Here is a 15,931-nt window from a genome sequence, read left to right on the forward strand (position 1 = left end):
TTGCCATCTACACATTTGATCTGATTCCACTTTCCCCCAAAGAGTGTAGATTCCGTTGTAGATTCCCAGGACCTCTCAAAGAACAGCCTCCTCCCAACACAGCTTCGCCAGGCACTTTGAGGACAGATATGGGTCGGAAAGCTTGGAGCCCTGAACTCACAGCCACCACTGGGCTTCCAAAACCATGCTGGGGGCGGGGCCACAGACTTGCAATAAGGAATGAGTGGAGTGCCCGTCAGTGTGTTTTGTAAATGAGTATCTCATCCACTCAATTTTTTAAAACTCATTTTAAAAAAATCATTTAATCATAAACACTTTTTGAGCTCTACAGTGTTCCAGGCCCCGGGTACTAGGTTTTCAGAGGGGGAGGGGACCAGACAGACTAGGGCCTGTTCCCTAGGGAACTTCCAATCTAGAGAAGGAGAAAACCAAAATGCAAGCATTTAAAATCTACCCGAGGGGCTTCCCTGGGGGCACAGTGGTTGAGAGTCTGCCTGCCGATGCAGGGGACACGGGTTCGTGCCCCGGTCCGGGATGATCCCACATGCCGCGGAGCGGCTGGGCCCGTGAGCCATGGCCGCTGAGCCTGCGCGTCCGGAGCCTGTGCTCCGCAACGGGAGAGGCCACAACAGTGAGAGGCCTGTGTACCGCAAAACAATAAAAAATAAAATAAAATAAAATAAAATCTACCTGAGGATCCTTTTGTACCACCACCACATTTAACCCCACTGAGGAAATCAAACCTGCTGTCTCATTGTTACAAACGCTGATTGAGAACTGTTTACCACCACTGCCTCAACACAAATTAACACGGTTCCCACCCACGGAGACGTCCTCATCTCACCCCTAGGTCACAGAGAGCCCTGCTGAATCCACAAATGGCTGCACTGGATCACAAAGCAGTTCCTTTCCCCACACTTCCATCTTGGTCCTCCTCTCCCCACACCTCTTCTCCCCTCAGCATCCATAATACTCTGCTTTGCTTGGCTACACCTTGTCCTTCTGCGGATCTCAACGGCACCGGATTAAGAAAATACTAGTGCTACCTGCCTACAGAGAAGAAACCTTCTCACTTCTCCATTGCCACCATGGTAACGGAGAAGGGAAGAGACAGGTAAGAAAAGCATGCTGAGTGCTCTCAGGCTCAGTGCCTGACTCTCTGGGACCCACCACTCAGGTTCTAAGAGGTGCAATGGCTCCCTCAGGCCCTCAGCACATGCTGTTGCTTCACTCCGTTGCTGGAAGAGAACAGGCCCCTCTTCCACAAAGCAATGAGAAGGAATCAGCACTTCGGTAACATTCTTGCCAAAAATGTATAACCTCAATGTGGTCAGAAGAAAATAGCACCCAAACCCAAATTAAGGGACACTCTGCAAAATACCTGACCAGTACTCTTCAAAAGTGTCAAAGCTGTGAAGGACAAGGAAAGACAAAGAGTGTGACACAGATTGAAGGGGACTGAGGAGTTGTGACAACTAAATGCAATAAGGGATCCCGGATTAGATTCTAGAACGGAAGAAATATTAGTGGAAACACTAGTGAATCCGAATCCAAGTCTGCCGTGTAGTTAATAGTTAATAATGTTGCACTAATGTCAGTTTCTTGGTTTTGATCATTGTACTGTAGTCACGTAAGCTATTAAATTAGGTGAAATCAGGGGAAGGGTATACAGGAACTCTCTGAGTTATTTTTGCAACTTTTCTATAATTCTAAGATGATTTCCAAATAAAGCGGTTTAAATAATTTTTTTTAAGGCAAAGCACTTCTTTTCTCTCTTAGTCCTTGTCGTTCTTTATTGAAAGCTTTAAGCCTCAAGATGAGCAATAGCTAGCACAGTGGTCTTTATTACTTGGGTGCACCAATGATCAAAGAGACAAGATCCTTAAGGCCAAAGGCCACAGCCCTGCCATTCAGGTAGGTGGTCCTCACTGGCCCTGGGCCTGAGTCCCCTCCTAGTGGCTCTCCAGTGGGACCTGGGTGAGGACTGGGCATCTCCAGGGAGCCTGAGGCTCTGTTGCAGCATCTTGGGGGAGGCTCAGGAGAGGTCTGTGGGATTAACTTCCCCGAAAAGCCACTGGACCCACACCCAGTTTGAAGACAGCAGGATCTCTCGCCTTGGATTATTCCTGTGGTCTGGGTTTCTCTTTTCAGGCAGTCCTTCTCCAGGAGAAGAGGGAGTGAAGGCAAAGCACCCTTAATTCCCTAATTCTTTCCAAAGATGATTCAGGTTTTTGCAGCTTCATTAGCATTTGCAGATAGAAATACATTTTAAGTGGTATTATGCTAAGTAATTATTCTTACAGGATGTGAAATTAAACACATTTTACTCAGCATGAAATTATTCCTGCCACGTACAGAGTTTGGTGACAGCTTGAGAGTTGGGACAGTGGGTTGCACGAGGGGAGAAGTAATCTATGTATTAAAAAAAAAAAAGGCCAACCCAAAATATTCCACCAAAGGTAAGTCCTCGTAGCAAAATAATTTTGGCTGGATGGAATATTAAACCTGCTACTATAAATTTCACGCCTTGCATTCTTAAAGCAGATGCAGAGGGATGATGCCAAAAATTAATTGGAAATAATGCGACTTGTCTTGTGTACTCTATCCAGTAGAGGGCATAGCAGATAAGCATTGTGTGTGTTGGTGACTTAGCGACTGATAAGGCTTGTTTGTAATTGCTTCTGTAAAGATATGTAGCAGCATGCTTGGTTGCTTATTTACATTTAGGAATGTGGTTCAGAATAGGAGGTTTAGATTTATAACTTTGTTTTTGTCTGTCAGCACATGGGAGACTTTGGGTCGTTGTGAGCATTATATTTACCAATGCGTAATGTTAAATTGCTGGATTTAATTGTTACAGTACAGTGAATTATTCTATTATTTCTTACTTTTTTATCCTAAGGAAAATTCAAACTTTCCAGGCTTTAGGGCAGGATAAAATGGCTCTGAGCATGTCAATGTCTCAAGAGCACATTATTTTCTTATTGGATTGTATTAACTTTACAGATGGAAATTTGAAGGAGAATTAGAAGGCTTAGAGATGGGAAATTTGGAGAAGAAAAGAATAATGTCTTAAGATTTCTGGAGGGGTTAACTGGTAAGTCATTTTGAAAGCTGCTGATGCTAATTCTCATAGCAAGAGACATAGCAGACTCTAAAATTATCAGGAACGAGGCACAGAACTGCTAAGAAAGAAGAGAATCTTGTGTCACACTCAGAATTGCCAGAGGATTATTCAGGTTTTCTGTCTCTGTCTCAGTCTCTGTCTCTGTCCCTCCCTCCCTCCTGCTTTCTCAATACCTGCTATAACTGGCACAGATTTTTCTTCTGTAAACTCCTAATAGGGCAACTTTCCATGATCTAGGCAGAGGGTGTTTGGCAGTTCCACTTAGTTTAAAAAACAAACACAGCCTCCCGCCTCAGATGCACGTATTTGGACCTGAAAGGACAGCAACATGACATATATAAACAAACATTCATCCATAAGCACTCTAATTTGCAGCTGAAGGGAAAGCTGTGGGAATAAACCACAACATAATAAAACCTAGCAGACAATAACGTTAAAAGGAAAACGGCACAGGCCCGCCTCCTGCTAGGGAACCGGCTATTTCCTGAGGATCAAGCGGCTGGGAGGCGGCAAGCACAGGTGTCCTGTCCACGCTGTGGGATCGGATCTCGGCCAGGCACCAGCCGGCTGGGCTCGAGTCCTGGCCGTCACCGCCTCCGCCACCACCACGGACGCCCCTTCCTCCACCTTTACCCCCAGAGCTCTTCCCCACCATTTCGGAGGCTTCCACGCAATCCCCAGGTCAGAAGTGCCCCTTTGGGAAAACAAGCTGGGGAAGAAACTCACCACAGTGCTGGCTTCTGAGCCGGGGACGAGGAGCGTGGGCTCCAGGGTGGCAGGAGACTTGCTGTGTGCCCGTTTTTCGCTTTGAATTTTGTACCGTGAGCAAGTATTGCCTAATCTTAAAAGTGTAGAGAAACGGAACCTGAACCTAAGAGAGATGAAGAGTGACTTGCCCGTTCTTGGACCTGCTCTTGTTCTTGGACCTGCTCTTGTTTACTCTCTCCTTGCCACATTGTCTTTCTCCCCTTGTGCTTTTCATAAAGGAACAATGAGTCTTTCTCCTGGGGACAGACTCTACTGCAGATCTTGTTATTTCTCCTTGGAAACTTTAATTTGTTGTTTATATTATAGCACTCTATTTCTTTACAAATGGACTCTTCCCTTGTGTGTGTGTGTGTGTGTCTGTGATGAGTGACAAGAGGTGGTGAAGGACCCCTGTAGGAGGGGAGGGAAGGAACCAGAGAGATGACAGGGAGAGAATGGGGAAGGGCCGCTCATCGTTGGAAAAGTTGTGGCAGGAGAATTCGACCTGAAAGCTTCTAAATTTAGGGTTGAGTTTTAGGATAAATTCAAGTTAAGGTGAAAGTTAGGGCCTCCAGGGCTCTGCCTCCCATCCATCACTCAAAACACTATTGGCACAGAAAGCTATATATGCACCCAAAATGGCAAGAGCCTCAATTTGGTTCCTACACAGCTGCAGCTGCCAATAAAAAGCCTGAATCTTGGGCTTCCCTTGTGGCGCAGTGGTTGAGAGTCCACCTGCCGATGCAGGGGACATGGGTTCGTGCCCCGGTCCGGGAAGATCCCACATGCCGCAGAGTGGCTAGGCCCGTGAGCCACGGCTGCTGAGCCTGTGTGTCTGGAGCCTGTGCTCCGCAAATGGGGGAGGCCACAACAGTGAGAGGCCCGCGTACAGCAAAAAACAAAACAAAAACAAAAAACAAACAAACCAAAAAAAGCCTGAATCTTGCCTCTCTTCTTAGATAGCTGCTTCTCTTGCCTTAACATCTTCCTAAGCAGAAGCTATATTTAATATTGCAAATAACTACTCCCGTGGTTTATCGGTCAGGGTCCCCCTTGCAAAGTCCGGAATCCATTCCAGCTAGTGTCAGCAGAAACGGCCTTAGTGCATGGCATTAAATGGCTCACAAATTAGCAGAGACAGGCTCTAGGTTGGTCCTTTCCAGGATGAGCTCAACACTGCTCTGCAGAGCTGGGTCACCAGCAGAACTGTGGCTTCCACCACCAGGAAGCTCTCTGTCAAAGCAGGAAGCTACTCCAGAACCACAACACCCCTGCCGCCCTCGGGAAGCCACCATGGTCAGGAAGCCCCTGTATCTGCTACAGCCTGAACCACCCGAGTGGACACTAGAACCCACACCAGGAAACAGCTGACCTGCCATAGCTTTCAACACACAGAGCCAGTGATCAGACACAGCGAAACTAAATGTGCATGACCACACCTCCAGCAAAAAGAACAGAAGCAAGGGCTGTGTCTCACTCCTGCCTTCCGAACGGACCTCACTTCCAGAACCCCAGCTGCAAGGTTGGTGTCTGAGAAATACAGTTTTCATTTCCCAGCCTCTGCAGTATGGAAGGCATTCTAGAAGGCGGTTGGAATAAATGTCAAACATCAGTACACTGTGTCTGCTACACTTCAAAGAGTTACAGTGCTGAAAACATGGTTTTTTGGAAAAAGCTTATTTACAAACTGTACACAAAATAGTTTCTTTTAAACCAAAAATAAATGTGCATTCTGAAATGGACAAATTCGTAAAGCGGGATTGTCCCAACAAGAATTTATTGGTATTGAGGTCAACACACAAAGAAGCCGGGGATGGGAATTCTTTCATTTCCTCTATCCTAGTAATAGAGGAATCAGCAAAGGCCAATATACTGTAACTGTTTATGTGATATCTGGAGCATGGTAAACAGTACATTATTAGAAGATGGAGCAGAAGGGCAAATAGCAGCTGATTTCACCTAGTAATGGCACAGGAACTGGTGTGGACTCCCCTGTTGTGAAGGCTAGAACTGAGAAAGGCAACTATTACATCATCAGTGGAACGGGTTAAAGATGTAAAGTGGTCACGGTGGGAATTGGGTCTGCATACAGGAGTAGTGGAATCAACATGCCTCTAGCAAGATCAGAGGGCCTGCTGATAGGAGAGAAATACATGTTGTATTTCCTTTCCATTGTCACTTGAGAAGCCATCTGAGGACAACTTGGGCATGAGTGGGAGTATCTCCTTGGGCCACTGCTGGAAGGCAGAGCAGGAAGTACCACTCAAGAGTCGGAACTAGGACAAAGTTGTTTTTGCTGCAGGAAAAAAGCAGCTTAAAAAAAGAATTTCTGAGAACTCAAAATCCAATGACCCAAGAGACTACAATACACACACTGTCCCAAGACTTTCAGAAGCTGGAAGACCACTTATAAAGAAAAGCATAACCTATAACCAAATACAGAGGCCACAGATTGTGGAAGGAGGTGGATAGAGCAAAAAGACACAGCAGAGATTATCCTGTGGGGAACCCTTACAAAGCCTCGCGCAATTTATGATGGAAAGTCAGGAGTCCAACTGAGAACCAGAGCGTGAAACAGGTAGCTGAGTTGTGATGGCCATGCAGAGTGCCGTTCCCTGATGTCACAGCATAAAGTTCAATCGCATCATGCCTTGAGGGGAAGCAGAGTCAACTGCTCTAAAGCTTTGAGTTACTGACGACCTTCAGCATAGACATTAACTTGTCTTAGTCTTTTCAGTTATTTACTTTTTTAATAGATTTTTTAACAAGTATCTACTATGTGTAAGGTAATATGAAAACCATAGGTATGGTACTTTAGGGGGGTTATTGCTTTATGAGGGCCAAATAGAAATGAAAAAGCAATTACATTGTAATGTGGTAACTGCTAAAAAAAAAAAAAAGGAGAGCACAGAGGGTTATGCAGGAAACCCACCCAAACTCGGAGTGGGCGAATGGCGGAGAAAGCTGCCTGGGGAGGAGACACTGAGAGGGGAGGAGGAGAGTCAGCCAGGCAGACAGCGGAGGGGGCTAGAGCAGGAGGAGAAAGTATTTCAGGAAGAAGGAATAGTGAGTAAGAAGCCTCAAAGTGGAGAGAGAGTGTAGCACATTCAAGAATTTATAGTAATTCTGGATGTTTGAAGTGTGGAATCTGAAGTAGTAGTGGCGAGATATGAGGCTGTGAAGCGAGCATGGACCAGCCCATAAAGGACCTGAAGACTCACGTGAAAGAGCTTGGGTTGTATGTTAGGGTGATGGGGAACTATTGGCAGAGTTCTATGCTGGAGTGTGATGCCATGTGAATTTAGGATGATCAGAGCGACAGCAGTGTAGAGAATAGCCTGGAGTAGGGGCAAGGTTGAGAAAGAGAAACCCATCAGATGTGGCTGCAGTCACATAGAGGTGATAAGGTGGCCTGAGCTGGGGCGACAGTGAAAGGCAGAAAAATGGGCATATTCTAGAGAACCACAAACCTGGAAAGGGCTCTTAACTCTGCCTAGCAATCCCGGTAAGCTTGATCTCTCTCTCTCCAAGACAACTATCACAAGTTTCTTCTCTCCTCTAAACTCCAGCTCCTTTCCTCTTAGCTATCTCCCATTTAATTGAAAAAATAGAAGCCATTAGAAAGGATTTCTCTTTTCCTCGCCATCACACCTACCTGCTCCTGTGCCCATCTTCCCCTTCTCCGCTTTTGAACCCTTCTCCTGTCACAAGCCAACCCGGTCCCAGCCGTGACATCCTATCATGGCCACCTTCTCAAGGACTCTGGTCCTTCGGACTTCTTATCTTCCACATCATGGGCACCTCATTCCTTCCCTCTCCCTCTCTTTCCTCCACGATCTGGCTTTGCCTCTCTCTCCGTGGGTCTGTTCTACTCCTTACGCCTACACTTCAGCCACACTACCTCCAAACACTCCAAGCTCCTTCCTACCTGAAGGGCCTGTGTAAAAGCTCCACCTACTTGGAAAGGATCTTGCCACTTGTACTGGGTTGAATCATGTCTCCCCCAAAATTCATGTCCACCCAGAATTTCAGGATGTGAACTTATTTGGAAATAGGACCTTCGTAGATACAATTAATTAAGATTAAGTCATACTGGGTAAAAGTGGGCCTTAAATCCAATGATGGGTATTCTTATAAGACGAGGAGAGGACATATAAAGATATAGACACAGAGGGAAGGGGACCATGTGAAGATGGAGGCAGACGTTGGAGTGGTGTGTCTACAAGCCAAGGACTGTGGGTAACCATAGCAACCAGGAAGGGGCGACAAAAAATCCTTCCCTAGAGCCTTTGGAGGGAGCATGGCCCTGCTGATACCTTTGGTTTCTGACCTCTAGCCTCGAGAACTGCGAGAGATAAAACTCTGTTGTTTGCAGCCTCCCAATTTGTGGTCCTTCGCTATGGTGCCATTCTCACATGACCCATCCCTTCTAAGCCCTGTGCCTTCCCTAGGGGGTTCTTCCCTGGCCACCTTATCTAAGATTTTCTCTCATATTTTTCTTCTTTGCTGAAACAAGTTCATTTTCTTTATAGTCCTTATCATGAGAGGATGTCATATGTGTATTGGCTTATTTTTGTCTATATTATCTATTTCCCACACTAAACTCTAAGCTCCAAGAGGGCAGGGATCACATCTGATTGTTTACCTCTCTAGTACTGGCCTAAAACCTGGTAAGTATTCAGTAGGTATTTGGTAAATGAGTGAAATCATAAATAAAGGAAGGAAGGAATGAGGTACTTAGAAGTTGGAGTGGACAGGATTCATGACTGGTTAGATGGAAAGGAAGGGGCTGGAGTGGTCAGGGATTCCAGGTATCCCACTCAAGTCCTTGGTGGATTCAGCTGCCTTTCACTGAACTGCCGAGCATGGGAGGAAGAGCAAGTTTGGGGAAAGGTACTGAGTTCGGTTTTGGAGTTTTGAGTCTGAGGTGTCTGTGGGTCATTCAGAAGTAGAGGTCAACTAACTGGTATCCCTGTTTCTGCCTTCCCACCTCCCCCAGCCTGTCTGTAACACAGCAGGCCAGGGGAGCCTTTAAAAACATGAACAGATGACATCCCTGCTCTGCTTACCACCTTCCAGTGGCTCTCACTATTTATTTTACTGGTTTATTCATTCTCCGACTTCTCTGACTCTAGCAAGATATTTGTTCCATGAGGGCAGGGCTTTCTGTCTCTTTTGTTCACTACATGTATCCAGTACCTACAACAATGTCTGGCAGGTAGGAGGTACCCAATAAAATGTTGGATAAAGCAATAAGATTCCATTAGGACTCTGGGTTATGGGTCTGGCACTCAAGGAGTGAATTCTGGGCTGAAGATGAGTATTGGAAGCTGTTGACAGATGATAGATTAGATAGGCAGATAGATAGATAGGTAGGTAGAGAAAGCTCCTGGAGTGGATGTGATCTCCCATGGGCAGGACATAAAGTGGAAGAGAAAGTGGGTTAGGACCAAGCCCCAAGAAACATGAGCCTTTAAGAGAAGGGCAGAGAAAGTGGTATCCTCAAAGGAGACTAGGAGGCAACAGCCGGTGTGGTATCAAACAACCAAGGCTAGAGAGCACTCCATAGAGGGAGTGATCCACAGTCAAGCACGACTGAGAGGAAGCAGACCAAGAATGGCAGCTTCATGAGATGGTAGAGGTGACCATCCAGTTCCAGTGTGGAGGAATGAGTTGGAGGGAGGATATGCAGACAGGAAGCTTAGCAGCTGGTATGGACAAATCTCCAAGAAATCACACTGAGGAGAGACTGGATGATTACTGGGGTCAATATGCAGGTTTTCATTTAATGATTGGAGAGAGTAGAGCCAGCTTCAATGCTGATGAGAAGGAATAAGCAAAAAGAACAGTTTGTGGACATAGCTGAGAGCCTGAAGTGCCTGTTCTACAGCAGTGAGAATGGGCTGCAGAACAGGTAAAGAAAAGGGACAAGTGCTTCTGTGGAGGAGGGGTCAAAGAAAGGTGGGGCAGTAGCTTACAATGGCAAGAATTTGCTTCTCGCTCACAGTCTGTAATTAGATTGGAGACTGGCCGATCTAAGTTGGAGCTGGCCCTTGGCTCCAGGCTGTTCAAAGAATCTCTCATTTTCTGGGACCAGCAGAGCATGTTCTTATTGCAATGGCAGAAGCCAGTGGAGAAAACCCAACCATACAAGCAATCTCTAGCCTGTGCTGACATTCCATATGCTATCATCCCATCAGTGAAAGAAAGTCACTTGGCCAAGCTCAAAATCAAGAGTTGGGGAAAGTATACTTTGCCAGCTTGAGAACATGGCAAGGCTGTGAATGTGTAATTCTATTATGGGGGTGGGGGCAGGTGAAGAATTGAGGATGATATTATCATTTTCATTTATTTTTATTTTTATTTTCTATATTTTGGCCACACAGCTTGCAGGATCTTAGTTCCCCAACCAGGGATTGAACCCACAGCCTCAGCAGTGAAAGCACAGAGTCCTAACCACTGGACCACCAGGGAATTCCCGACATTATCATTTTAATGACTATCACCTCATCTAGGCTGTATGTGGTACAATTGCTGTAGCTCCCAACCAGCCTCCCCACTTCTGATTAATCCTTTAAGGCATCAGATTCATCCTTCTCACACGCCATTATCATGGTGTCACTCCTCTTTCCAAACCCTGCCTATAAGATAAAGTCCAAAGTCCTTGGCCAGGTATCCAAAGCCTCCCAACCCAACTTGTGCAGTGTATTCCCTTCACTCTCCAAGATGGACGCTCCCCTTGGGCCAGCTTAATACTACTCACCCTCCCCCAAACACTTCCTTTCTTAACCACTTCACCACTTATCTAAAGTTTCCTTATCCAAGGTCTAGCTTCCATGAATTCATCCCAAACTCCTCCAGCCCCTCTTCTGAACTCCTGTAAGTAAATGTCAACTGATTTTTTACTACCCTTTTAAAAAGTAATTATATAGGAACTTAAATATAGTGACTTAAATTATAACTACGTTTTATTTACATATTTGCTAAACAAATATTTGCTCTTTTCAGCCTCCATTTGTCAACCAACTAATATTGTGATTGGCCTCCTACCAGGAGCTGAATGCTTATTGGAAACCTAGCAGAGCCCTGCCCCTCAGGAGTCTCCAGTGGAGTACAAAAACAGGGCAACGGGTACTTGCAATGCAATAAATGCTACCCTGCGGGGGGGAACATGGAAAGCCCATAGGAGGGCACTATCCCAATGGTGGTGGTCAGGGGCCGATGGTCAGGGGCTGACTAAGTCTAAGAGAGGGTAAGGTGGTCCAGGCTGAGAGGATGGCGCGGGTAAAGGCACGGAGGCTTGAAGGAAGGCAGTGTGTTTAGGGAATAAGGTCTGTGTGATTCCTAAGTAGGAGCGAGGGCTGCAGTAACAGGGAGACAGCGTGGAACAGTGGGTTGAGGCCATCTGCTGAAGGATTTTGTGTGCCACCCGCAGGAATTTGAACTTTATCGGGGAGTGGGGACGAGATGAGGCCAGAGAAACATATGGGGTGGATGGGTCTCCCCTTTATGTTTCTTCTCAGGGTTACGCATGGCAGTATTTGCCCTCCAAACGGCAGCCAAGGGCTGAACATACAGCGAGAGCCCCGTGCCATCCTAGAGCCTGCTTCCCCTCTTAGCACGTCTCAGCCCTAAACTGAAAGGGGGATCTTTGAGATGATTTAGCAGTTTCCCATTGCCAGACAGTCCCCGGATCCTCTGTCCTACCCACCTCCCAGGATAATGAGCAGTGGGTCCCCATTCTGGGGTAGGGCTGCAACAACACCTGCACAGCCCTCTTCACTCCTGCCCATGGCAGCCAGGGAGTGGACTGTCCTTTTAGGACCTGTTAACATAGGCTTGATCTTCAATTTGTTCTTCAATTTATCCCTAATTTAGAGGCAGGGAAAAGTATTTCATCTCCCTCCATCTTTTCAAAGTGTTTTCAAGCACCATCCATAGGAGCCTCGGCTGCTTGGCAGAGAGATCCCTTTGGAACCTTCGGCGCCCTCCGAGGCTGGAGGAAGTCCCCATCACAGGGTCACCTCTCAACATGGCTCTGTGTGTTCTGGAGTTTGATAAATACCAGGAAAGATAAATTTGATAAATACCAGCATCACAACACTGTTTCCTTTGTTAACTCATTCGTATGCTGTCACCCTTCCTCTCATCGTTCCATGCAGGTGTACACGGTTCATTCACAATGTTGTCCCACTGCCCCCAGGCCCTTCGTGCCCTGGCCCTGTGTTTGGTAAGGTGGATATTGCCTTCCTCCCTCTCATCTGCCGGAGACAGCAGCAGGACCTCCCCAGCATGCACAGTTCCATGGTCCCCACTTAGGAATGCCCCACTCAATACTGCTTTCTGTCTATAGCCCCTTTCTTTGCCTTCAGAGATTGGCAGAAAGCTTCCCACATAGCTCTCTACCTACACATTCAGAATGACATGTGTAATTTTATTGTTTCTAGAGGAGGTCAGTGAATCACACTGAGCCTTCGAACATTCCTCACTAAGTCTTTTGCCCAACACACCTTTACATCTTACCGCCATAACCTGTTTGCTTTCTTGAGATGACCGCGCATCTCCCTGGTTATGAGGATGGAGTGGGGCCTGCAGGCTCCAGCCTCCAGTTTGCATCTCTAGGCACGTCTTCCAGGAGCGCTAGCCCTGGGTGAGGAGCTGGCATGTGGTCAAGAGTGTGAGCTCTGAGCCCAGGGGACTTGTGATGCCACCCTCCCTTCTCATTTACCAGCTATGGGGGTCTCTGTCTGAGTTGAAGCCACCAGCAGGTGGTAGGAATTCTGTTCTTCCAAAGCCCTAAGTTTGAATACCAACTCTACCATCTTCTGGTTGAACAACCTTACCCAAATTCCTGAACTTCCCTGAGCCTCTTTTGCTACCCTGTAGAATGGGCACACTACTTACATGGAACTATACATTGGAAATACACATGGGAGTTAATACTACAATATCCATTTCATCCCTGTACCATTAGGTAGTGGCAACGTTACCATCTGGAGAAACAGGGAAGCTACCAGAAGCCATCCTGTAACTACAAGGAGAGTTCTGACTCTGTGGACTACAATCAGCAAGACTGAATGAACCCAAAGTCTTTAGTAAAATATTTATAATGGTTGTTTGAATTGTTGTCTCTCCAACAGACTGTAGGCTTCTCTAAGATAGGGACTTTGATAGGTCTGGCACATAGGTAGTATCAGTCCTCAAACTTCATTCTTCTTGAATATTGTGTTGACTCTTCCTGGTCTTTTGCCTTTCTATATAAAGCTTCTAATCAGCTTGTTAATATTCACTTGCTGGGATTTTGATAGGAATTAAATTAAATCAATATAGATCAAGTTGGGAAGAACTGCCTTCTTAACAATATTGAGTCTTCCTAGCCACGAGCACTGAATACCTCTCAATTTACTTAGATCTTCTGTGATTTCTTTCATCAGAGTTTTTTGTTTTCCTCATATAGATCTTGCACACGTTTGTTAAACGTATACCTAAATATTTCATTTTTATGTGCTAACGCAAAGATTGTTAATGTTATGTTGTAGGCAACAGGAAGTCAAAGAAGTGGCTAAACAGAGGAGTAATAATGTGCATTAATTTTTAAGGAGATTGTTCTACTAACAGTGTGAAAGGTGGATTATATTTAAGTAAAATTAGAGGTAAGAAGACCAGTCAGGAGAATTGTTTTTCAATGTGTACAAGTGGAAGCAAAGACCTAAGAGAAGTAAGTAAAGGCAGAAGGTATAGGAAATGTTAAATCTGACTCAAGAAATAAGGCAAATAATAAGGATGCTCTTTCTCTGAGAAAGCCAAGCAGACAGATGTTGCAACAGCCTTGACGACTATTCACCTACACCAGTCTTCCCAGGGAAGTGGTATTTAAAGACCAAAAATGGCAGTGTTAGCTGTCTACTCCAGCATCCATTAATCCCCTGCCCTTTTTCCTGCCTAACACAATCCCAATTTTGCTCAGGAATCCTCCTTCCCCACCTGGCCAAGAACTACAGGGTTGGCCTGCTTGGTCTATGGGTGCCCCTATCCCCCTTGCCAGGACTGAATCAGAAATGGGCAAGTGGGCCAATTCTGGCCAGTGGTACAAAAAGGGCTGTCTGCTAAATGGGGTGGGGACAGCAGCAATAAAAAATTTTCCTCCATCCTAAGTGAAAGCTGCAGGAAGAAATGGTCTCCTGCCTTGCTCTGGAGGTTGTCCTGAATTTGTGACTCCTAGAGCTACTGTATCCAACTTGCTATCAGCCTGAGGATGGAGCCAACAGTGAAGGTGGGGTAGCACAGGGAAAGCACTGTTGAGCTGCTGAATCAATGAAACCACATTTCTTTATTGGTTAAGCCAGTATAAATTGGGATTTCTGAGACTTGCACCTGAAAGCATCCTCTGTTACACCTGACCTTATTCAGCAGCTAAGCTAAAGAAAGCTCACCTGCTACCCACCCACCCCTCCGAGGATGCTAAGTTCTTTTCTAGTGTCAGGTTAGATCATACCCCTAGAGTAAGGACTTTGCCTGCCTGTTTATGCTCTACTCTCCACATCTAGAACCTGACACTTAGTAGAAACTTAATAAACATCTAATATATCAGTGAATGAATGAAACACTGAAGAGCTAAAATTTGAATCACATTTGTTTGGCTACTCCCCACCCCACATTCTGTTTCCTCCCATTAAAGCTTACCATTACTGGGCTTCCCTGGTGGCGCAGTGGTTGAGAGTCTGCCTGCTGATGCAGGGGACACGGGTTCATGCTCCGGTCCGGGAAGATCCGACATGCCGCGGGGCGGCTGGGCCCGTGAGCCATGGCCTCTGAGCCTGCGCGTCCGGAGCCTGTGCTCTGCAACGGGAGAGGCCACAACAGTGAGAGGCCCGCGTACCACAAAAAACAAACAAACAAAAACTTACCATTATTGAGTTGTGAATGTTGTATGCCTTTGACAAGTGACAAAGATTATAGCAAGAAATAGCTATATCAAAATAGCCTCTGCGTTCGCTATATGAAAAGACAGTCAAACACACTTGTATGATGTTTTCAGAGTTCCTATACAAAGTCTTCTACAAGAAAATTAATGCCAGAAAAAAGCATACCTCTCTTGGAAAATTGTTCTACTTCCTTCCAGTAGGTTGTATGGATGATCTAATTGAATGTCCTTTTTCACCCTGGCTGCCAGGAAGCTCAGAGCCTAATCTGATGCTAAATCACAGTAACTCTATTACACCTCACAGTCAATGCTTGCTTCTTCTTCCTTTCCATGGCTTTGCTTTTCTAATTTTAGTTGAATGACCTTATTGTGTTTGCCTTTATTGTAAGTTGCTTCAAATCCTTTTCAGAAAGAGGTGTGCATTAAAAAAAAAAAATTAACAACTCAATTCTAAAAAGCCATGCAGAGCCTGAGTTGGCACCACTTGCTCTTTGTAATAGCCTGGAAGGGCCCCCAAAGTAGCCTGGTGCTTTATCTTTACAAACACATGTCAGCCAGAGCAGCGGTGCTCACCGGAGATCTCCCGAGACAAGGGCAAAAATCACCCGTCATTTTCTACTGAATGGGTGTCTGGAGGACCATTCAGTCTCCTAGTGGCTGGATTTGGTGGGGCGGATTAATGTGGAGAGCCCTTGGAAAAATCAGCATCGCCCCTGCCTAAACCAGCTATTGTTCCAGAGGTGAGTGTTCTGTCTAGTTTTGGAGATAGAATCTCTTTCCTGCCTGGCCCCCAGCCCCGCTGGCTTTGTATGCAGAGTCCCGTGTCCTTCCCCTTCCCCGTGCACCCCCTCCCCCGACTCTGGACCTCAGGTCTCTCTAGCCAGCCCTCTGTGCCAACTGGCAGAGGGTGCTCTTGTATAGCAGATCTGAATCCCTCCCCACCAATGAGCTCCCGATGCCTTCCCGCTCCAGCCAGGCTGTCTCCACCAGCTGGAGGCCCTGGAACCCTCACGTGGGGCAAATTGCTGTTTTTCTTTCCAAAGACTGGCCTAGGCCATGCCCCCAAACACTGCTAAGCTGGCCTCATTCCCCTTCAAGCTTGTGTGCCCCTCTCTGCGCTCCAATTTCCCCAC

This window comes from Hyperoodon ampullatus (assembly GCF_949752795.1).
Source record: "Hyperoodon ampullatus genome assembly, chromosome: 3".
Taxonomy (NCBI): Eukaryota; Metazoa; Chordata; class Mammalia; order Artiodactyla; family Ziphiidae; genus Hyperoodon; species Hyperoodon ampullatus.